The sequence below is a fragment of the Callithrix jacchus genome, chromosome 1 (genome assembly GCF_049354715.1).
Source record: "Callithrix jacchus isolate 240 chromosome 1, calJac240_pri, whole genome shotgun sequence".
NCBI classification, from domain to species: domain Eukaryota; kingdom Metazoa; phylum Chordata; class Mammalia; order Primates; family Cebidae; genus Callithrix; species Callithrix jacchus.
In genome coordinates, this window is record NC_133502.1 from 138,412,236 (window position 1) to 138,435,263 (window position 23,028).

Sequence of the window (23,028 nt, forward strand, 5' to 3'; positions counted from 1 at the left end):
TTCCCTATCCCTCCTAAAAGAGTCAAACCTATGAGATTTATATCTATATGGTTATTGCTGTCAGCAGAGTTACTCATAATCATGTAATCACCAATCCCCTCAGTTGTTTCAACTGAAACAACCACTTCATTGTTATTAAGCATTTAACATTTTATATCACTCTTTGTAGCTCTTATGTTTCAATTAAAATTCACATTTAATTTGTATTCCAGTAATACTCCAAGGAATTACTCAGTAATAATGTTTTCTGTCTTCTCTGCTCATTGAATATCTGTTAGTATTTATGCATCCCTAGAGACATAGTTTGCATCCTTCTCAGCAGAATGGTTTTGTTATGTAGGACTCAGAGTTCTGAGACATTTGCATCATTTCAGTTGAGTTTTCTCAATTACAGTTTTTCTTAAACTATTTTAGATTTAATATTGTTTGAAAGTATCGCATGCATTTTGTATATTCCTTCCTGCAGCTCATACTAGTCACTAGCTGTGACATAAAACCAAAGGGAACACAACCTGGCTTTCTCCAGAGACCACTCAGATACATGACTTTTGACTTCTCATCACCTTTTGTTTTAAATAAAGTAGATTTCTGCTTTAATAGTATGTGAACAAATATACAGCAAAAAGAGGCAGCTGGAAAGATAAAAGCAATTAATGTTTTGGGGTGACAATAACTCATGTAATAATATTCATAGCATAAATTCACTGAAGTCATAACCCTGCTATGTTACAAATGCTTTATATGTATTGTTTCAGTTGAGATGCACAACACTTTCATAACTTAGTGATTTTTCTTATTCCTATTTTTTAATTGCATTTTAGGTTTTGGAGTATATGTGAAGAATATGCAAGATTGTTGCATAGGTACACACATAGCAGTGTGATTTGCTGCCTTCCTCCCCATCACCTATATCTGGCATTTCTCCCCATGCTATCTCTCCCCAACTCCCCACCTTCCACTGTCCCTCCCCAATTTCCCCTGACAGACCCCAGTGTGTGATGCTCCCCTCCCTGTGTCCATGTGTTCTCATTTTTCAACACCCGACTATGAGTGAGAACATGTGCTGTTTGATTTTCTGTTCTTGTGTCAGTTTGCTGAGAATAATGGTCTCCAGGTTCATCCATGTCCCTACAAAGGACAGGAACTCATTGTTTTTTTATGGCTGCATAGTATTCCATGTTGCATATGCGCTACATTTTCCCTGTCCAGTCTATCATCAATGGGCATTTGGGTTGATTCCAGGTCTTTGCTATTGTAAACAGTGCTGCAGTGAACATACGTATGCATGTGTTCTTATAGCAGAACGATTTATAATCCTTTGGATATATACCCAGTAATGGGATTGCTGGATCAAATGGAATTTCTATTTCCAGGTCCTAGAGGAATGGCCCTACTGTCTTCCACAATGGTTGAACTAATTTACACTCCCACCAACAGTGTAAAAGTGTTCCTATTTCTCCACATCCTCTCCAGCATCTGTTGTCTCCAGATTTTGTAATGATCGTCATTCTTACTGGTGTGAGATGGTATCTCAATGTGGTTTTGATTTGCATTTCTCTAATGACCAGTGATGATGAGCATTTTTTCATGTTTGTTGGCCTCATATATGTCTTCTTTCATAAAGTGTCTGTTTGTATCCTTTGTCCACTTTTGAATGGGCTTTTTTTTTTTCTTGTAAATCTGTTTTAGTTCGTTGTAAATTCTGGATATTAGCCCTTTGTCAGATGGGTAAACTGCAAAAATTTAATCCCATTCTGTTGGTTGCCAATTCACTCTGATGACTGTTTCTTTGGCTGTGCAGAGCAGTGGAATGTGATTATGTCCCATTTGTCTATTTTGGCTTTTGTTGCCAATGCTTTTGGTGTTTCAGTAATGAAGTCCTTGCCTATGCCTATGTCCTGAATGGTTTTGCCTAGATTTTTTTCTAGGGTTTTTATGGTGTTAGGTCTTACTTTTAAGTCTTTATTCTTATCCCTATCTTTAGAGACAGTAAATTGAATTCCTGAGAGATTCAGTAAAATCTGAAAGGTTATACAACCAATATGTGGAAGATCACAAATTTAATTTTTCAATAAATATATCTTTGTTCCATCATTATGTTGTATATTATAATTGAATGTTTTGTAAAAATTAAAATATACCCCAAACTGAAAATTACTCCTCATCCTCCCATATTGGAAGAAAGAAGAATCAATATTATCTATCCTAGTATTTGCCTTGTGTTCATAGTCTTTGGACTTTTGTTACTAAAAAATAGAATAATAAAAGCAAATGTTGGTCCTGATGTATACTTCTTTTCCAGGGCTTGCTTTTGTCTCTTAATTCACTCTTCTCTTCTAGTTTCTTGTCTCTAGCCTGACAATTTCTAAAAATCACAGTCTCCTAGATTTAAGTTTAAAAAATTATTTACAGTTAATATATTATAGTGATCTATTGAATGATGCCACTAAATATAAACAAATTTTATGAATAAGAGAATATGTAATGGTTCATTTATTACTTAATAACAATAATAGACAGCAGAATACTTTCTTATATTGTTGAATATGAATGTAAATTCTTATGAATGAGAAATTTATTTTAGTATAACATTTGTGAAACTCAATAAACTTTACATTTATCTCCATTTTCAAATGATTCTGTTCAGTGGTGAGAATAAAGGCAACTCTTCAAGTAGGTCTACTGAGTGGTTGCCAAGTTTTTGGGATTCAGGTGTTATAGCATGTATTTTTTCTCTTGTATTTTGTGATATATATCTTAGTTTGTGCTAGATATTAGAGAATATAGTTGACAATAGTATATCTTATGGGTCTTTCTGTATGTTTGGAAAACTAAAACCAAACACTTTGGCATTTATTAGGACAGCAGCTTGCAAGAAATCAGCACCCGTTCTCCAAGAAGAGAAATTGCACAGATTATGATCTAAACTAGAATTAGATTATGTTAACATCTGGGCAAATGCCAGCCTCTGATTATCAACATCAAATGCCTTTCAGTTTCCTTGTGATCACTCTCATTTTTAACCAATTTAAAACTCAATTTTGTGATTTACCAAAGTAGACAAGCATGAAATGGATTTTTCATAGTAAAGAGACATTCTCAGTGAATAACAATGCTAAGAGTTGGTATCACTTATTTTAACTTCTTCACTATGTAGCCCATGTCTTGGGACAGAGATGGATATATCTGCTTCTCTGGGTTCACAGTTATGTGCTTCCTTAGCCCCTTAAAGTTAGGCCAGTGAAAAAAATGGGTATATGTTCAACTTTTAATAAAAATCATCTTCACACAATTCTACTTTATTTTTTTCTTCTCTAGAGACTCTGGAAGAAAAAATAATAAATGACAGGTCATAAGTTGGAAATGATGGCTCAGGTCTCTCTTCTGTCTCCTCCCAACACACACACACACATACACACACACACACACACGCACACACACACGATTTTGATATGAGTCAGTAATGTGTCTAACTTGAACCATTGAGATTTCAGGTGTTAGAGCAATAAGTTTGCCTGGAAAATACAGTTAGAGTTATTCCAGGGGCATAATATCTAAGAGCACAGAATTTCTTTATTTAACCTTGCTATGTTTCAAATATTTCATCTCTAAAATGAAGATAATAATAACTACCTCACAGATTTGTTGTAAGCACTGAATATGTATAGCACTTAGGAAATAGTATTTTTGGTAAGTGTTAGCTGTTAAGTAAACCATTTATTTAGATATTTCAGTTCATTTAATCATGCTTCATTCTAAAAAAATACAAAATTGAACTCAACTCTGATATATCTTTTCCCCCAAACAACTGCTTTTATCATAATGCTTTACAAAAAGATTTAAGTAACGAAAATCATCCTTTGAAAATGGTAGAACTGAAGTTCCATTTGGTAACTGAGAGCTTGACTGTGCTTCAGACTCTTAAAAGTTTGCAGAGAACATTTTTCCACTTTATTCCTTATTACTACAGAAGAGCTTTAAGTATTTCCCCTACCCAGACTTCATCCTAGATATCTGGGACTTTGTGTATTTGGGGTTATGTTTTACATTTCTCAGATGTAGGAGAATTTCTAGGCTTTTAACTAGTGGGAAGACTATATTTCACAGTTCAATGCCTGGTGTCTTTATGCTCAATTCAGCTTGTGGAACCCTGTTAAAAGTTGTTCAAAGAATCTGCAGTGTCTTTACAATAAAGCCTGTAACTGGGGATACCTATTATCAATCAATTATCCACTATACATCACTCCTATGTCTTTTTATTTGAACTTTTATTTTAGGTTCCAGGTGCACAGTTATTGTATAGGTAAACTCGTGTCCTGGGGGTTTCTTGTACAGATTATTTTGTCACTCAGGTATTAAGCCTAGTAACTATTATTTATTTCTCCTGATGCTCTTCTTCCTCCCATCCATGTGTTCTCTATTCCTGTGTTAATTGGCTAAGGATAATGACCTCCAGCTCCAGCCATGTTCCTGCAAATATATGTTATTCTTTTTTTTTCTAGTTGCATAGTATTCCATGCTGTATATGTACCACATTTTCCTTATTTAGACTACCACTGATGGGCATTTAGGTTGATTCAATGTCTTTGCTATTGTGAATAGTGCTGCAATGAACATATGCATGCATGTGGCTTAATGATAGAACAATTTCCATTCTTTTGTGTATATACCCAGTAGTGGACTGATAAGTTGAATGGCAGTCCTGTTTTTGGGTTTTTGAGGAATTACCACACTGTCTTCCACAATGGTTTGACTAATTTACACTCCCACCAATAGTCTTCATTTTTTACTGTGTTCCATTTTTTACTGTAACCTTGCCAGCATCTGTTATTTTTTGACTTTCTAATAATACCCATTCCGAATATTGTGAGATGGTATTTCATTGTAGTTTTGATTTACATTTCTCTAATGATCAGTGACACTGAGCAATTTCTCATGTTTTTGGCCACATGCACGTCTTCTTTTGAGAAATGTCTGCTCATATCCTTTGCCCATTTTTTACTGTTTTTTTTTTCTTGTACATAGGTTTAAGTTTCTTATAGATGCTGGATACTAAGTCTTTGTCAGATGCATAGTTTGCAAAAATTCTCTTACATTTTGTAGGTTGTCTGTTTATTCTGCTGATAGTTTCTTTAACTGTGCAGAAGACCTTTAGAGTAATTAGATCGCATTTGTCAATTTTTGCTTTGCTGCAATTGCTTTTGCTGCTTTCATTATGAAATCTTTGCCTGTGTCTTCATTGTAAATTGTATTGCCTAGGTTGTCTTCCAGAGGTTTTATAGTTTTGAATTTTGTACTTAAGTCTTTAATCCCTCTGGCAATGATTTTTGTATATATTTTAAGGAAAGGATCCAATTTTAACCTTATACATATGGCTAACCAGTTATCCCAGCACCATTTATTGAATAGGGAGTCCTTTTCCCATTGCTTGCTTTTGTCAGTTTTGTTAGAGATCAACTGATTGTAAATGTACAGCCTTATCTTTGGGCCCCTGTACTGTTTCACTAGTCTATTTTTCTGTTTTTATACAAATGTCATACTGTTTTGGTTATTGTAGCCCTGTAGTATAGTTTGAAGTTGGATAACATGATGCTTCCAGCTTTGTTCCTTTTGTTTAGGATTGCCTTGGCTCTTTAGACTCTTTTTTTGTTTCACATACACTTTAAAATAATTTTTTGGTTCTGTGAAGAATGTGAATGGTAGTTTAATGGGCATAGCATTTAATTTATAAATTTCCTTGGGGAGTATGGCCATTTTCACAATATTAATTCTTTCTATCATTGAGTATAAAATGTTTTTCCATTTGTTTGTGTCCTCTTTTCTAGCTTATTCTTGATTTCACTAAATTCCAGGAATACTGTTACTAGGATAATCATATTCACTCTTCTTTGAGCCCACATAATTCCTGAAAGCATGGAAAGGAATTTCTGTAGCAGGAAATTTCTTTTATGTAACTTCTATTATGTCACAGAAAACAATTATAATACATTTTATTTTATTTTATTTTATTATTTCAATAGTTTTTGGTGAATAGGTGGTTTTTGGTTACAAGGATAAGTTTTTTAGTGGTGATTTATGATATTTTGGTAAACTCATCACTTGAGCAGTATATGCTGTACTCAACGTGTAGTCTTTTATTCTTCAGCCCTCTCCCTTGGAGACTCTTCTCCCTGAGTCCACAAGTCCATTAGAGCATTTATGTCTTTGCATCCTCATAGCTTAGCTCCCACTTACAAGTGAGAACATACAGTATTTGTTTTTTCTTTCCTGAGTTACTTCACTTATGATAATGGTCTTCAGCTCCATCTGGGTTGCTCTGAATGGCATTTTTTTTTTCTTTTATTATAGTATGCCATGGTGTATATATACCACATTTTTTAGCCACTTATTGATTGATGTGTATTTAGGTTGGTTTCATATTTTTGTAATTGCAAATTTTGATCCTCTAAACATGTGTGTGCATGTGTCTTTTCCATATAATGACTTATTTTCCTTTGGGTAGATACCCAGTAGTAAAATTGCTGGATTGAGTGGTAGTTCTACTTTTAGTTCTTTAAGAAAGCTCTATACTGTTTTCCATAGTGGTTGCACTAGTTTACATTCCCACCAGAAGAGTAAAAGTTCCCTTTTTACCACCTCTACGCTCAACATCTATCATAGGGATTACTGCTTTACCTAAATCCCTTAATGCTTCCATAAGATGGGGATTAGATTCAATAAGCCTTTGGTGGTTATTGTTTAGGGGAAATCAGTCATTTATTCATACTTTGAACCTCTCTTTGCTAGAGGAGAAGCTCAAAGATTTGTTTATGGACACAAAATAATCCCCACCAACAATAAGAACTACAAATTCAGATCCTTTTATTTGTCCACTGTAAGCTGCTTCACTTACTAAAACAATTTAGCTTGGACTCTTTAAAGTTTGTTGAATAAATCTAGAGATAAAACCTGGGCATAAGAGAAAATATGAGCAGTTCAACATTCTTGGAACTTAGTGCAATGGACAATAAACTACGAAAGAAATAGGAGTGCCTTATAGTAGTGAATTGATGATAGGTATCCCATATTACAGGCTTTGTTGTAAGGTCTAGGGATACTCTTCAAACAACATATATTAGGGGAGGTTTGTGCTCAGAATCTATATAAATATTACTTATAATCTGTATTTGGGTTTATTTAAAGGTCAAAGATTTATCGTAGTTTAGAAATAGGAATCTTACAGATGTCATTCATTCCCTCAACTTGCATAGAAAGAAATTAAAGCTCCAGATGCTCAATGACTTATCCATTTTCATTCAACCAGTTAGTGGAAGAGCCAGGTCTGGAATATAGCCCCCAGATACCATATCTGTACTCATTCTACTTTAAATTGCCTTTTGTTCTCCTTACATCTTCTGAGTTTCATATTTGCACCATTTTCTTTTCAAAACCAGATATGTTTATGTGAACTATTTAAATTTTTATTCTTCATAATTTCAGTCAAATGAAATAAAAAAGAAACAATGCACATATTAAAATAGAACTTACTATAGAACAGATTTTGAAGAACGTTATTCTTAATTGTAACTTAATAAAGTTATTTGCTATTTGATTAATTACAGATGTCCTAAAGTGGCTGTCTTCAAAATGACTTCGAAAAGTTCTAGTCGGTGTCTTTACATAGCATTCTATGTGAAACTATAGGAGAATCTATTGATTATGTTCACTTTTGTACTTGACTTTCTAAATGCATTGCTTTAAAATTTAATGTTTCACATTTCATTTAATTTTTCTGTTTCTGTTTTTCACAGTTAATTTTTAACTAATTATTCCATTACTTTAGTAAAGCACTAGCCAGCTTGCTGATGAACAGTCAACATCCTCAATTCAGTCTATTTACATGTTGTACAATGAATAAAAAAATTTAAAATAAGCTGTACGTTATACCTTTTTATGAAAGTATATACTTTCAGTGTAGGCACAGTGGGTGATAAAACATTTGGCAAAGTTTATTACTCACTTTAAAGACAGTATTTTAAGTTTGTTTTTGGAAATTAAAAATATTTTAAGAATTGACATTTGCAATAATAAAGACAATTATAATATTTAAAACTCACTATTAAAGGAATATATTTCAGAATATCTCTGCTAGTGAGTGCTAAATCTGAAAAGGACCTGGGATACCCTCACTCATCTCACCTATTAGATTAAATATTAGATCATCTATTAGATTAAATATTTTGATAATATTTAAATATCACTGTAATGAAACTTACTCATTTTTTTCCTAACATTTTGAAGGTTGTGGCTAAAACAAAAAATTGACATCGTCAGTAATTAAAAACAGATGGAAAAGCCCATTTCTTTTATTCTGTAAAGTTGGAACGAATCTAAGCTCCAGATGATAATATTATGCTGTAGCTGTATGATCAAGGGAGTATTTAGCTTATATTATCTACCTGGGAAGCCAATTAGTGTACTCCTTATTATGGCTATTAATATTACCTGAAGCACATCATAACCTATCACATAGCTACACCTAAACCCAAACCTAAACACATATCTGGCAGTATTTTCCTTTTATTTAGAACATGCGTAGTAGCTTTTTTCATTTTTTCCATTGGAGCTATCGGTGAGACGAGCGAGGGCATCCCAGGTCCTTTTCTTTTTGCAGTGTAGCTATTGTCTCATTCCACCCCTCCCTTTTAGTATTCCTTTATGTTAGTGTATTAGTCAGGGTTCCTCCGAGAAACAGAACCAATAGGATGGTGTCTTAGTCTGCTTTGTGCTGCTATAATAAAAATACCACATATTGGGTAATTTATAATGAATAGACATTTATTGGCTTATGGTTTTGGGGGCTGGGAAGTCTAAGATCAAGGGGAAAGCATCTGGTAAGGACTTTCTTGCTACATCACTCTTGGTGTTGGGCAGAAGGGGAGAGTGGGGAGAGGAACTTTCCCTTTAATAAGGAGATCTCTTCAGAACAAACCTACTCTTTTGATAACAGCATCAATACATTCATGAATGTCAAGCTCTCATGGCCTACTACCCTCTTAACAGTCACCACATATACACACAACAGAGAGAGAGTAAGAGATTTATTATAGGAATTGGTTGATTTAATTTTGGAAGCCACATCTCACTATCTTTCATCTGCAAGCTGGAAAACTAGGAAAACGAGTGGCGTAATTCAGTCCAAATCTGAAGGCTAGGGATATAAGGAAGCTAATGGTGTAAGTCTCAGTCTAGGTCTGATGAACCTCATTATATTACCTGTGCTTCAGCAATATAATGTCTAAGAATGGGGGTACCAGTGTCTGAGGGCATAAAAAGATGATGTCCAGACTCAAACATTTGCTTTTCCTCTGCCTTTGTTCCATTAGAGCCCTCAGTGGATTAGATGATACCCACCCATATTGGTATCATGGTTTCCTTTGCTCAGTCTACGAATGCGAATGCTAACCTAATCTCTTCCAGAAACACTCTCTTCCAGACACACACTCTCAAACACTCCTAGAAATAATGTTTTACCAACTATCTGGGTATTCTGTGCCCTCCTCTATTGACACATAAAATTGACCATCACAGTAAGGGAGGAGAAAGTATTAATATGGATGAGCAGAATTTAATTTCCTTCCTGAGCCAGACTCATATGTTGTGTCTGTTTGGAAAAAAAAAAATGTTCCGTAAACTCATACCAAACTTATTCTCTTTCACTTTCTCCCACATATGCCTGGGTAACAAAGTCAACTCAAGTCTTTCCCAACTGGTAGAGTGGTCACAGCACACTCAAGTTTCAATTGCTCTTCTGTGTTTCAAGTTCTTATTCTGTGCAGACAGCCAAAGGAGCATAAGAATCCAAGATTCAATTTGCAATGTAAGGTTTAGAAAGAGGTAGGAAACCCTACTTAAATATCTGCTGTAAGGCATTAAAACCTACTCTTAACCAAATACTGTTTTGGAATGATGACACCAGCATTGGCAGTATTAGAGAGAAGTTAAAATGTATTGGATAGGGTAGTCTATGGGCAGACCTAGACTTCTGACCTTTTGTCATATATGTAAAAGGTCTTGAGATTGTGAAAGGTATTACAAGGTATAGTGATAGTAGGAAACAATAATAATCATTTAGAATGTGGTAGTAGGTAGTGAACATGACAGCTGTAACTACTATATAGGAGCAGACTATTTACAGGTGTAAAGGAGAGTCTCTCATCACTTTTCTATTTTCTATTTGGAATAATAAAATCCTACAGTTGAAAAGACAATTATAGGTTGCTATCATGGTTAGTTTTGTGTGTCAATTTGACAAGATTAAAATCCTTACGTAGGTGTTACTGTGTGTTACTTAAGTGTTACTTAGGTGTTACTGTGATTCTATTTTATAGATGTGGTTAATATACACAATCACTTGACATTAAGTAAAGGGGATTATCCTCAAAAATATAGGTGGGTCTCATCCAATCAGTTGAAAGCCCTTAAGAGAAACACTGATGTTTACTGAAGAAGAAATTTTGCCTGAAGACTGTATCTCCAGCTTCTACCTGCTGCCTGTTGGCAGATTTCAGACTTGCTAGTCTCCACGATTGCAGCCAATTACTTAAAACAAATCTCATCTATCTATCTATCTATCTATCTATCTATCTATCTATCTATCTAATCTATCATATATCATTTTATATCTAGAGATTCTTCTCCTACTGATTCTTTTCCCTCTGTAAAATAATGATTGATACAGCTGTATAGTCTGATTTCTCATCCAATGCAGAAACCTCTTTTGCATATATAACAAAAAGTTCTACATTTTTTATTATTTTCATTGGCTGAAGGCACCTTGTTTCTTGAGGTGCTTTTACATTGTTGTAATTTACAGTGTTGTAATTTTACATTGTTGAATTGATTACATTATATCAGTGTTTTATTTTTAAGCCTTATATTAATATTATTATTCCAGCTTAACTGTTCTATGAACTTATTTAAACATATGTAGGGTGTCTTGTTAGTTCATTGATTCTTGTTATATTCATTGAACAAAGTAGCACAATTCTTACAGTATACATTGCATTAAAATTCCATGTAAAGATACTTTATAAGTTTTATGTGAATAAGGACTGTGAAAGGCTATGCCACATTCATATGTTTACCCCTATGCCTTTGTTAGATATTCGAAATTATTGTTTGACTTCAATGTTGGTATTGCTGAAACCTACCTAATTGTTACCATTAACTGTTGGTTCTCTCCTCTCCAGTACACTGGCTATGAGTCTGGCTTCAAGTTAGACCACCTTTCAAAAGCTGGAACTGTACCCCAAACCATTTAAATACAACTCTTTAGGATTCGGCTTACATGTGGGAATGTTTAAAGAACTCTTCACATGCTAGTACTGAGCCACTTCAATGAGCAAATGCTGTTCTGGAATAAAATAGAATATCCATAGACTCTTTCCAATACACTACTTTAAAATTTTTGATGATGTTTATTATATCTCTCTGTCCCTTTCCCAAATGAAACACTGTATTTATAACTCCAATAATCATTATTGATTTTATAGAAACTGCATAGTACAGTTTGACTTCCTCTGGGACTCATATTAACTGATCAGAACCTTCATTCAATGTGTCATTCTCAGCATGTTGCTTCTGTGAGCCTTTTGGAGATTATTAGCATCCCTACTGAGATTCAGAATTTATGAGATAAGCACTGTTTTATGAAATCAGTGTTTGTTTAGCTTGCATTTCAAGTGATACTCAGAATACTTTCATTGGCTGCTCTTCCCTATGACTGATTCCAGATTTACTGTTTAGTAACACTTTTTTGGATTTCTTCCTCTTCTAAATAAATAACAGTCTGAGATTATAGCTAAAAACATAGGCTTTGAAATCTGGCACACTATGAATTGATTTCTTGTCCAACCAATTGGTAACTAACAGGTCACTTGGGAGAAGCAGTGTTAGCTGGGAAAGATTTGTTTTCTTCATCTGTAAAAAGAAGTAATGATATTTTACAGTAGTGGTGACAGTTATAAATTAAATTTGTAAAAGATTTAGCATGGAATCTGGCATTTGGAAGAAGTCCATTAAATTGTATCTTTCACTATAGTAGACCTGGATTTAAGGTGGCCACATCTCTTCTAGCCTGACCTCCAGTGAATTATGTTATAATGTTTTAACACCAATAACTGGAGTTTTAGTAACTTAAGTATTGATATTACCCTGTTTTTAAAAGTAGAAGGCTAAAAGGGCACAGAGACTGTAAGCATCTACTCTGCAGAGCCCATTCAACATTTCCTGGCAGGGTCAGACATGGAGACTCTGGTTATGCACCCACCCTGACAGTGCTGGTCAACCCAGTGGACGCTGTTGCTCAGCCTGGGTATGAAACAAGGCTGGTACACATTACTTGTGAGTTATCATTTGAGGTAGGTTCATCTTGTTCTACCCGCCACAGTTTTAGATTAGAACCAGAGTCTAAAACATTACACAACATGGGTTAAAGGAGTGTTAGGTAGGTAGAAAGGACAAACACATCAGACCAGAGTCCACAAGAAAACAAAAGAAGACACAGATCTCCTGTCACATATCTGACATGAAAGCAAAGTGGGGACTAGGGCATGTTGCTGGACTCCAAATTTAGGCCTATGTTCCAGAAGAAAGAGACTTTATCTCCATGAGTTTAACTTTCTTTTGGGGGATTAGAATGGGTGGGTGTGGGGCTGTGTTTAGAGGATTACAAAAATCAGCCTTGTCTGTGGAAGAATATTCTGTTGATTTTGTCTCCTGGAAGTCAGAAGTTGGGAGCCAGCTCTTTATAGGTGTTGCCTGAGAAAAACACGCACGGTCCCAGGAAATATGTCCTTTAGGGGAATAAAGTCATTGCTTTGGTGTGAATCTGAAGGGGGAAAAAAGAAGTAATAAAAACATTTAAAAACTTGCTGAATGCCTTACATAAAACACTATTGTGTGTCTTGGTGTAGAGATTGCCCTGAATAAATACCAGCTGTTATTGCATCCCAGACACCAGCACCAAGAGGTTGGATAGCTGCAGGGTATATGTTAACACATATAATAGAAACAATATATTTTATTTTGAGTAACTGCCAGCACACTTGCCATTTCATCAAGGTCTAAACATACTTTATTTATGTGTACTTACAAATTACTGGTTTTTGAAAGAATATAATTACATAACCCGAGAGTCAAACATTATATTAAAAAAATTATTCAAGGAAGGCTTGCCCCATCTTGTCTCCATTTATGTTTAGAAATAACTATTTTTTATATTTGTATGGTTTTATGATGCTTCTAGTGTTTCTTTAGGCAAATGCAAGCAAATGTATCTATATATTCTTATATATAGTCTTTTCTTACAGAAAAAAAGTACTATATATTATACTATGTAAAGGTTTTTTATTACCTTTGATCCTGTGCTGACTGTGGTAGAAATGACGAGGAGGCCGGGCGTGGTGTCTTAGGCCTGTAATCCCAGCACTTTGGGAGGCTGAGGCGGGTGGATCACGAGGTCAGTAGATCGACACCATCCTGGCCAACATGGTGAAAACCTGTCTCTACTAAAAGTATAAAAAAATTAGCTGGGCGTGGTGGCACAGGCCTGTAGTCCCAGCTATTTGGGCAGCTGAGGCAGGAGAATTGCTTGAACCCAGGAGGCGGAGGTTGCAGTGAGCCAAGATCGCACCACTGCACTCCAGTCTGAGCAACAGTGTGAGACTCGATATCAAAAAACAAAAGAAATGAAGAGGAGTAGAAAGTGAAGGAATTTTCATTTTTACTAAAGGCCCATAGTCTTATTTTACTACAGGCCCATATTCTAATTCCTAAAGCAGTGGCTTCTCTCTGTCTTACTTTCATCGTCTTGTATTCTCTCTTACAGATCTTTGTATAAGTGGTGACCATTTCACCCTCCATCCCAGATCCTTACACAAAACTGGGCACCAAGAAAGTAATTATACTAATTCATTATAGCAGATTTGAAAAGATGACAGTGCAACTGCACTTAACCGAAGCCTTTTTCATTGCCGTATACTGATAGGAAGTCATAATAAAGATTGTACAAGTCTGGGAGGAATTTTGGCAACTTTTATGAGCATGTTTGCCTGTAGCAACGATTTGAAATTTTTAAATGCTATTGATGTGTGCTGCTAGATGTCTCATAATGCGTAGGGAAATGCCAGACTAGGAATATTTGGTTCATACTCTGTGTGACTTTCAAATGCCCCCCCAACATTTTCATTATAGTAAATGAAATTGATGTAATGTCTACTGGAGACTATTTTGCTGTTAGTTCAAATAAAACAATTTGTCTGAAAAAAAGAGGAAGTACTTATAGTATTAAATGTCTGTTGAATGAGGAAAAAATAAATATGTAAAATACCTCCGGGTCTATGGCATAGGGCCTTTGCATAGCACACCGTAATGCTCCTGACAAAATATCCCTACCTGTTGCAAATTCATACATGTTTCAAATTTCAACACCTCTCTAGAGATAACATTTAATATGTCAGTGATGTATGGAAAACTATTTTCCTCCTGCAATGAGACAGTTTCAAGTGCTCATAATTGTGCTATACACTCAGTTTTCAAATATATTAAAAAATAATTCATAATGAGTTATACAAAGAGCATTATGCAAATATTATAGCTAAAATATAGTTTAATTCCAAAGATTCAATCTTTCTCACATATTAAATATTAATCATTTGGTTCAAATGTCTGATTTTGGGTCAAAAAAACTGGAATAAAAGCACCAATTTTCCAGTGCCCAATTATATCTTAATGTATTTCCGTCTAGCTGGAATTTTAAATAAGTAGTTGAGAAAAGGTATTTGGTTATTTTACAGAATAGAACTTGTAGTCTATGAGGATAGTTAATAAAATTTCCATCATAGAGAAACTGAAAGGAAATTTAATCACTTGGTCAAAATTATAATTGTCCTTTAGGATGTGAATACTAAATTTAAATGAAGGTAGCAGTGCATTTAAATGTTCATACCTAATTTTTTTGAAGGATAAAGCTTCAAAAATTTGTATTATTCTGCAGGGATAAGTGATTCTAATGTAGTGACAGTATGTGGGATTTTACATTAAGTTTTACCAAATCCTTTCCAAGAAATAGTCCCTACGATGGGGTAAGAGCAGATCTAAGCAGACTTTGCATTAAATAATATTCATAAATTTGATATTTAAATTGTAGATATATTACTAGGAAGCAACCTCTTTATCCTCAAGTACTATCATGTGTTTAAAGCTATTGCTATTAAATAAGTTTGTATCAAGACTAAAGAAGGTCAAATAGTTTGCAAAACTATAAAATTCTACTGCCTGTATTTATCATGTTATTATTATTTTTAGAATAAATTAACTTAAATGGAAGTCATATTATCTATTTTCAAAGGAAAAATAAAGTAAAAAATTTAGAATATGAAGATTATGAATCCTTATTATTTAGACTCTTATGAAATAAGCCGGACAGTGTCTTGTGTCACAGTGTCACACTGCAAGTTTGATCAGCCCGCATGCCTTTAGTAGGCTCATTCACATCTAGGAAGTGTACATAAATTTGCACATGTTTTAGTTTCATATGACTCTCAGGAATATAAAGTAAAATAAAAGTTTAAAATGTTGTATGATTGCCCATTTATTTTTAATTTGTTTTTTTTTTCCTTTTTTATTGTTTTCAAACAGTCTCTTTATGTTGCCTGGGCTGGACTTAAACTCCTGGACTCACCTGATATTCCTACCTCAGCCTCCCAAGTAGCTGAGCTTACAGGCTCATCCCACCGTGCCTGGCTCTCCCACAATATTTAAATATAACATCACTTGATGCAATGTATTTGTAATTATAAATGAAACATCACTCCTTATAGTAAATGAAATTCATGTAATGTCTACTGGAGACTATTTTGCTGTTAGTTCAAGTGTTTAACATATGTGTATAGAGTATTATTAAATTATGTCTACACCTCATCATTTTGTTTTGTTCAAACTGACATTCAAACTAATGTAATTATGAATATCTTAAATAGTAAACACAATTAAATGCAGCACAATTAATTAAATGAAATTCCAATTGCTTGAAAGCATAATGTTGCTGGGTCATTGCAGTGGGAATCAGAATTTCTGACACGGGTATTTGCTCTTGAGCAAACTATCCAAGATGCTTTTAGGTGTCAGCTTCTACATGTAAAATAAAACTATGGAGTCTAGTAATCTCTTTTGAAAGTAAAATTATTCTTTTTATGAGAACACCATTTTACCCTTCAAACTGGGGAAGATGAGATCTCCCTTTGATCAGGAAGAAATGGTTATGATAAGGTTATCAGTGATAAGTTTGCTAAAATAACTAGGTGCCCGGCAGTCCTTGCCTTACTTGATCTCTGCAGCTGTAGTTATGGACATGGCTCTTTTATTTCAAAAACTGCTACCTCCTTTTGTTTTGTGATAGGGTTTTCCCCTGATTTTTCTTTTTCTTTGTTGACCACACCAGTATAACAAATTTAGTATCTTGGAACTGAGCTCAAAAACTTTGGCCACACAAGTATTTCCTCTTGTATTTTCTTGCTTCATGAATGGCATTACCATACCCAGTCATAAAAATCAGAAATCTTAAAGTTTGGAGATTGAAAAAACCAACCTGTGTTAGCTCACCAGTCAGCACACCTTGGTATAGGGCATTATCTGCCATGAAGAAGGGGTAGATTTTTCTTCATACAGAAGTAAGATGACCTCACCTCCAATCCCACAAGGAAGGAAAAAAGGCTGTAATTTGTGAAGTCTGAGTCTGGTCAAATAGAGTTAAATCTTGCAACCAAGATTTTCCAGGGAACTGCGAAATGAATCATATAGTAACAGTTATCTAGGACTCAGATTTTGGAGGAGCATTAAATTTACTCTGCACATTGCAGTGGCTGTTTGAGTGTTGGTTTTCATCCTCACTTTGGGCCTATTCGTTTTCAAGGTTGTCTGTTGGGGCTGGGCAGGGACATTTGGAGGGGATTAGGGTAATGAAGACACAACAAACTGCATAATTTTTAACAAGATGCAGCCATTTTTCTTAAATAATCAATTTTTGGAAATCATTGCTCACAATTCCCACACACTTCATTTTTCCTTAATATATGAATTTTCTCATTTTACAAGATGACTCTTTCAAACTTTCTCAAACAAAACCACATCTTTTTTTTTCAGTTAGCTGATGAAATATTTTATTAATAGAACAAATGCAATCCAGAGGAACTATCCCATTTCTACCACTAAATAAACAAATTTACCTTCATATGTAATTACATTACCACCTACCCTCCTTTTCTAATAAAAACATCCTTTTCCTATTGAAATCCAAACCAAATGGATTGTGCTATAAATCTCATTTCCCCTGTCATACTCTAGGGCTAACTACTCATGCTAACAGTAAAAAGACTAATAACTCAAATATTAGAGAGAATGGAAAATAACTGGTGGGATTATATAAACAACTTTCATATGTTGCTTGTGGGAGCATATAAAACAACTTCTGTGGAAAACCATTTTACAGTTTCTTATAGAATTAAATGTGTACTTACCTTATGATTCAGCAATTATACTTCTGGTATTTATGCAAAACATATAAAAGCACAAAACAAGGTACAAAATGACTGTTGCACTCTATTCATAGCAAAACACTGGAAAGTATTCATATGTTTATCAACAAGAGAATGAATGAACAAATTGTAATACAGTCACAGAATGCAATTATATTCCATAATTAAAAGAAACAAATACACCAAAAGGATCTGATATATGCAACAACATAGATAAATTACAGAAAAAATAGACCAGGCATGGTGGTTTACGTCTGTAATCCCCGTGCTTTGGGAGGATCACTGGGCAACATAGGGAGAACTCATCTCTACAAAAAAAAAAAAAAGAAAAAAATGTACTTCAACCTCCTTGATTATATTTCGGACTTTCACAAAGTAAGAAGCTTAGACAAGTAGATTGCCTTGTATTTTATTGTAAAATATTTGCATTTTTAAATCAAATCTATTTGCTATTTTTTTCTCAGCATGCTAAATTGTAAATATAAGCCATACAAACCACTATTACTGCATAAAAAAATTTAAAAGTCTGTTTTTAACCATATTACTTGGTAATCAGAAAGTGATGCTTTGTTTACTGTTTAGTTGTAAGGTGGTTCCTTTATATAGGCAGTCTACTTTGTTTTGGTTATATTTGGGGAAATTGGGTTAGAGGTTTGTAGCAGTAGTATAAAGCAGTGTAATGTTTTTCCTTCCTGACATAATGGAAATAAGCTCTAAGTTAGTGATTTCTGGCAGAATATTTAATTTCCATAAGCAGTGTACTAAATTAAGTATTTATTAATTATTAGAAATTGTTAATTTACTAATATTTACTAATATTAATCAGGATATGACTGTATTTGATTTTATCTTAATTTGTCCTTGCCTGAGCCCATGAAATGTCCCTGTGAAGTCTGTGTTAAGGAACATGCACAACAGATAGTGTCATAATGTCATGGAAATCCAAGTAACGTATTATATATATGCGTATTTAAAAAAAAAATTCTCCTAAAATTAAATTCCCAAGCAGAGGTTTCTACTGAACTGGGCTATGTAGACATACACAGTTTCTCTTCCACTTTCTAAACTACACAATATCACTCTTATTCTATGTAGTGGTTGGCAAGATGAACTTACAAATAAGAAAACAAAGCTGACCCGGCCTTCTCCATCAGTGGGAGCTCACCCTGGAATGGTTATTGCTACAGAGCAACCTAAAAGGAAGAAGAGAAGGAAGCACTACTCTGATTTTCTAATTGGATCCCTCACCTCTAACTATGCACAGCTATCTTGACTAACAGAGTTCCACAGAACAGATTATACCATGGGCACAGTATGATACTACAACACACAATGGGTTGCTAATACTTATATAACACAAATTCAGTCTTCTACAAGTTAACCAAACAGAAAACTTTATAGCCAACTTTTCATTTTAAACATGTTTTAAAATGCAACAAATAAATAATAAATGCATGAAATAAATTACTTTTAAAATATATACTGTACAATTTTAAGGAGTGTTTTATTTACGACAACTCATAAAACTCATTCAACTGCACATATTTATAAATGTTTGAGTTTCTCATGTTACTTCTCACATAAATTTATTTTTGATTTTTGATTTCTTTTCCAAGTATAAGCTCAAATACTATCACTACCTTTTCAGGTGTTATATAATAATTTTTACTTATTGACAGCATAATCATAATTTGAAATTATACTCTAGTCTATACTCTTGCTTGTTTTTTTCAAAAGGTAAATGCAGTATGAATTTATTTTCTGTTTTAGCAAGTTGAAAATATACAAACATTTCTAGGAGTCTTATAAAGAAGAGAAATGTCATAACTCTGATCTTGTATTTGTTGAAAAAATAGTAAAAATGGAATAAGAACCTTATTTCACTGTATGTGTGTTTGTGTGTTTGGAAGCAAACAGATATTACCCTGTGATTATTACTTATCTATCTGTCCTCAAAAATAGCACATTTGTAATATATTTGTTCTTAAGTTAGATATTTTCAGAGAGAAGATCAAATAGGAGAGAAAAAATCATTTTGAAATTTTTATCTGATCCTGATCCATTTAGTCTTGTGATCAGCTACCCAGCAGCACTTTTCCCTAAACGTGATTACCAATAGGAAAACACTTCCTGTCAGACTGAAGAAAATCGTTCTAAATCTAGGCCCCTGTGAGGTCTCTTGCTCTCAGTAAGTTAGAGAACTGATATGATATTTTGTTTGACTTAGGATAGAGTTGTGATTTCTGCTGCTCTATTTGTTCATATTGTGTTTATTTTCTGGAAAACAGAATTCTTACCTCACTCTATGAAACTCATAACAGTTTTAGATAAACTCCACGGAGGCTTTCATTTCAAAGAGCTTAACATTGGGTAAATTGAAATACTCTTATTAGTCATATAAGATCATTTCACAATAATGTTTTTCTAATAACACTGGAGAATTTGTGGGCCCATCTCTGGACCGCTCTCCCTGTTAAAAGCCACACATACTTGCAAAACAGGTGGAGTTTCAAGCTATGGTTATCTGCCTTAGCTATGATGAAGCAACCAGAAGGCAGCTGCTGCCCTTTCTCATCTAGCCTTTAGGGTGAGTCTTACATGTGAATCTATCAGAACAAAAGCAATCTATTGGCCTAGTGGGTACTGAGCTGATACATAACCTCTGCTAAATGATCCACATCACAAAATGGTTGATTGGACTACTAAAAATCTTTTTGGATATTTTAATCTGAATTTTAGTAAAGACAACACTGGTATACTATTTATGACATGAGTTATTGCATCCAGTCTCCTACTTCAGTTTATTGTTTATAACAAGAATTAAATTGTGCTCCTAAAATTCCTTGCTTCTCTCCCCTTTTATTATGAGCATGCTTCCATTTCCTCGGGGGTTTAAATGAAAAATAGTGTTGCCATGTTACACCTATGTGATCGGCATAATAGCTCAAGATGAATAGTGCTTCTTCAACTTCAGCAAGGGAAGATCTGTGTGTTTTTTAAGCACTTGAATTTAAAGCATTGTATTTGATTGATGTTCTTGAAATGATACTTTCAGCTCTTTGCTAAAAACAAGGGTGCATATCTGAAAGAAGCTCATCAGTCCTATAGCTCTTACAAATGTGCTGCTTTCTGTTTCTAAATAGAAAAGTGTCTGTCCTGGACTTTTCTTTTTATATTCCTGCAGTGGCTCATTTGCACCATTCCTAGAAATATCATCACACTTGGCAGCTTTTCATTAAATGAGGGAGTGAATTTGTCAGCGTTCTCACAGAGAGCTATATTTATCAGGGATTGCTTTTATACATTATAAGCTTTCTGCCATCCTGGGGAGGGCATGGAGAACAGTCAGTTCCCAGTGCTTCTTGCCTGTCAGGTCCAAACAGCTCAGAATTTGTCTAGGTTCAGCCTGGAGAACAAGCACTGTAGAAGAGTTTATCTCTTTTGCAAGGGTCCAGTTTTGTTGATTTTTCTTCAAGGTATGTTTTAAGACTAAACACCAAATGAAATATTTTGTTTTTAAGCTGGGTGTGGTGGCCCACAACTGTAATCCTAGCATTTTGGGAGGCTGAGGCAGGCGGATCACCTGAGGTTAGGAATTCAAGACCAGCCTGGCCAATATGGTGAAACCCTGTCTATATTAAAAATAGAAAAATTAGTGGGGCATGGTGACGGGCAACTAATCCCAGCTACTCTGGAGTTTGAGGCAGTGACAATTGCTTGAACCCGGAAGGCAGAGGTTGCAGTGAGCCATGATCACGCCACTGCACTCCAGCCAGGTGATAAAGTGAGACTCTGTCAAAAAAGAAAAGAAAAGAAATATTTTTTAAATGGACTTGTCATTTATTATTAGATGAATTTTCACATGAAAACAAGTTTCATTGTATTTTCCCATTGAATCTCTAGACACATTTATTTGTCTTGGGTAAATTCAATATCTATTACTTTTTTGGCTTAAGAAAAAAGATGTATTTCATACTATTGAGATTCCATCGGGACTTGTGAGTTTTGCTGACTTCTCCTGCTTCACTGTGTGCTACATATTCTATTTACCAGCCATGGGAAAGTTTTGCAGCAAATCCTAGTTATGACAAGTGTTTGAGGGCCTTACATCATTCTACTTTGTTATTGTCTCTCTGTATTATGACAGCTTTCAATACAATTCCTGTAAAAGTTCCACAAATACATTAAACAAGAGGTCACCTGCTTTTAGGTGTTAAAAGATGTCCAATAACGGCTTTAAAATGCCTTTTTAAAATGGTAGGCAGTTTCTTTTCTATCCAGAAGTAAGATCTTTATCTCAGCTTCTCTTCTGTATGTATTGGTTCACTAGTTGAATCATTCAGGAGGTGTGTTGTGTTAATTTTTCTAAATAGCAACTCAGATGTGGCAATATAAACAAGAATAATACATGTTCACTATCTGGGAGGAGTTTGTTATGTTATGTAATCTAAAATCTCATGAATATAATCTCAGTCTTCAGAAACTCCTTGCATTAACTGCTGCATCAAGAGAGAAAACACTGGGAAAGACATGAATAAGCCCGTGACAATGGAGGCACAGTATTGTGGGAACCGTAAGGGTGTCAGAATCAGAAAATAGGGTTTCTACCTCTGGCTCTGCCCCTGCTGTAAATGATTTTAGGTGAATCACTGTAATCTCTGAATTTGAACCGTGGGAAGAGCTTATCAAATTACATGGAGAATTAAAAGTTATGGAGAGGGTATAAACAGCATTTGCCATATATTTTGTCTTTAAAAAAATGGCCAGAAATTATATTTAGATACTGTCACTTGCACACATTTCCAAAGAGGAACTTATACGATACTAAGTCTGTGCCTCTAAGTCAAGGGGAGTTTTAAGCAATTTTGTCCATTTTATTTTGCTATTCTGGTGACTGTTGAACTACCTCATGACAGAACTGACTTATGAGTTGCTTTGCATTTTTGTTAAAATGCAAATAGGCATAAGAGAGCAACAGAAAAATCCAACAGGAAAGGAGAAAAAATCTGAAGCTTTGTAAAGCTTGGGGACTCTCTATCATTTATTTCTGTGATGCAAAGCCAAACAGTGCCTAGCACATACACAGTTTACAATAAAATTTTGTTAAACTGAAAACAGACAAAAATGCCTGTTGTCTCTGCTTTAATCTCTACAGTGGCCAGAAAAATAGACTTTCTAAAGTACTGTAAGAATGATGATCATGATGACAACAACCACAACCTTTTTGGCATCGATCTGTGGCTGTGTCGGACATCATTAGGTATGTTTTATGTGCATAATATTATTTATTCTTATGAGTTATTTAACAAACTAGGTACTATTATTTTCAATTGAAAAGGAGGGAACCAAGGCACATTGTACTTTGACAATTTGCCTAAAGTTACACAACTCTTAAATAGAAGAACTGGAATTTGAACCCAGATAAGCTGACTCTAGGTCTGTAAAGGTAACC

General features: G+C 34.5%; 2 long non-coding RNA genes across 9 annotated transcripts in view; one reads left to right on the forward strand and one right to left on the reverse strand.

Moving 5' to 3' along the window:
- Window positions 1–23,028, forward strand: part of LOC144579402 (uncharacterized) — a 139,899-nt gene that overhangs the window by 72,742 nt on the left and 44,129 nt on the right. Inside the window, exon 2 of the long non-coding RNA XR_013526838.1 lies at window positions 22,732–22,836. This is a non-coding gene — a long non-coding RNA (uncharacterized LOC144579402). The remainder of the gene's footprint in view (window positions 1–22,731; window positions 22,837–23,028) is intronic.
- Window positions 8,262–23,028, reverse strand: part of LOC118155321 (uncharacterized) — a 33,951-nt gene continuing 19,184 nt past the window's right edge. For 3 of the 8 annotated variants that reach the window (XR_013526837.1, XR_008481882.2, XR_008481891.2), the window contains 4 exons: window positions 18,693–21,368; window positions 16,631–16,822; window positions 13,397–13,550; window positions 8,263–12,871 (listed from right to left, as the gene is read on the reverse strand). This is a non-coding gene — a long non-coding RNA (uncharacterized LOC118155321). Of the gene's footprint in view, window positions 12,872–13,396; window positions 13,551–16,630; window positions 16,823–16,858; window positions 17,885–18,692; window positions 21,369–23,028 lie in introns of those variants that run through there. The other 5 variants (XR_004745674.3, XR_008481889.2, XR_004745680.3 and 2 more) reach the window with 5 other exon arrangements.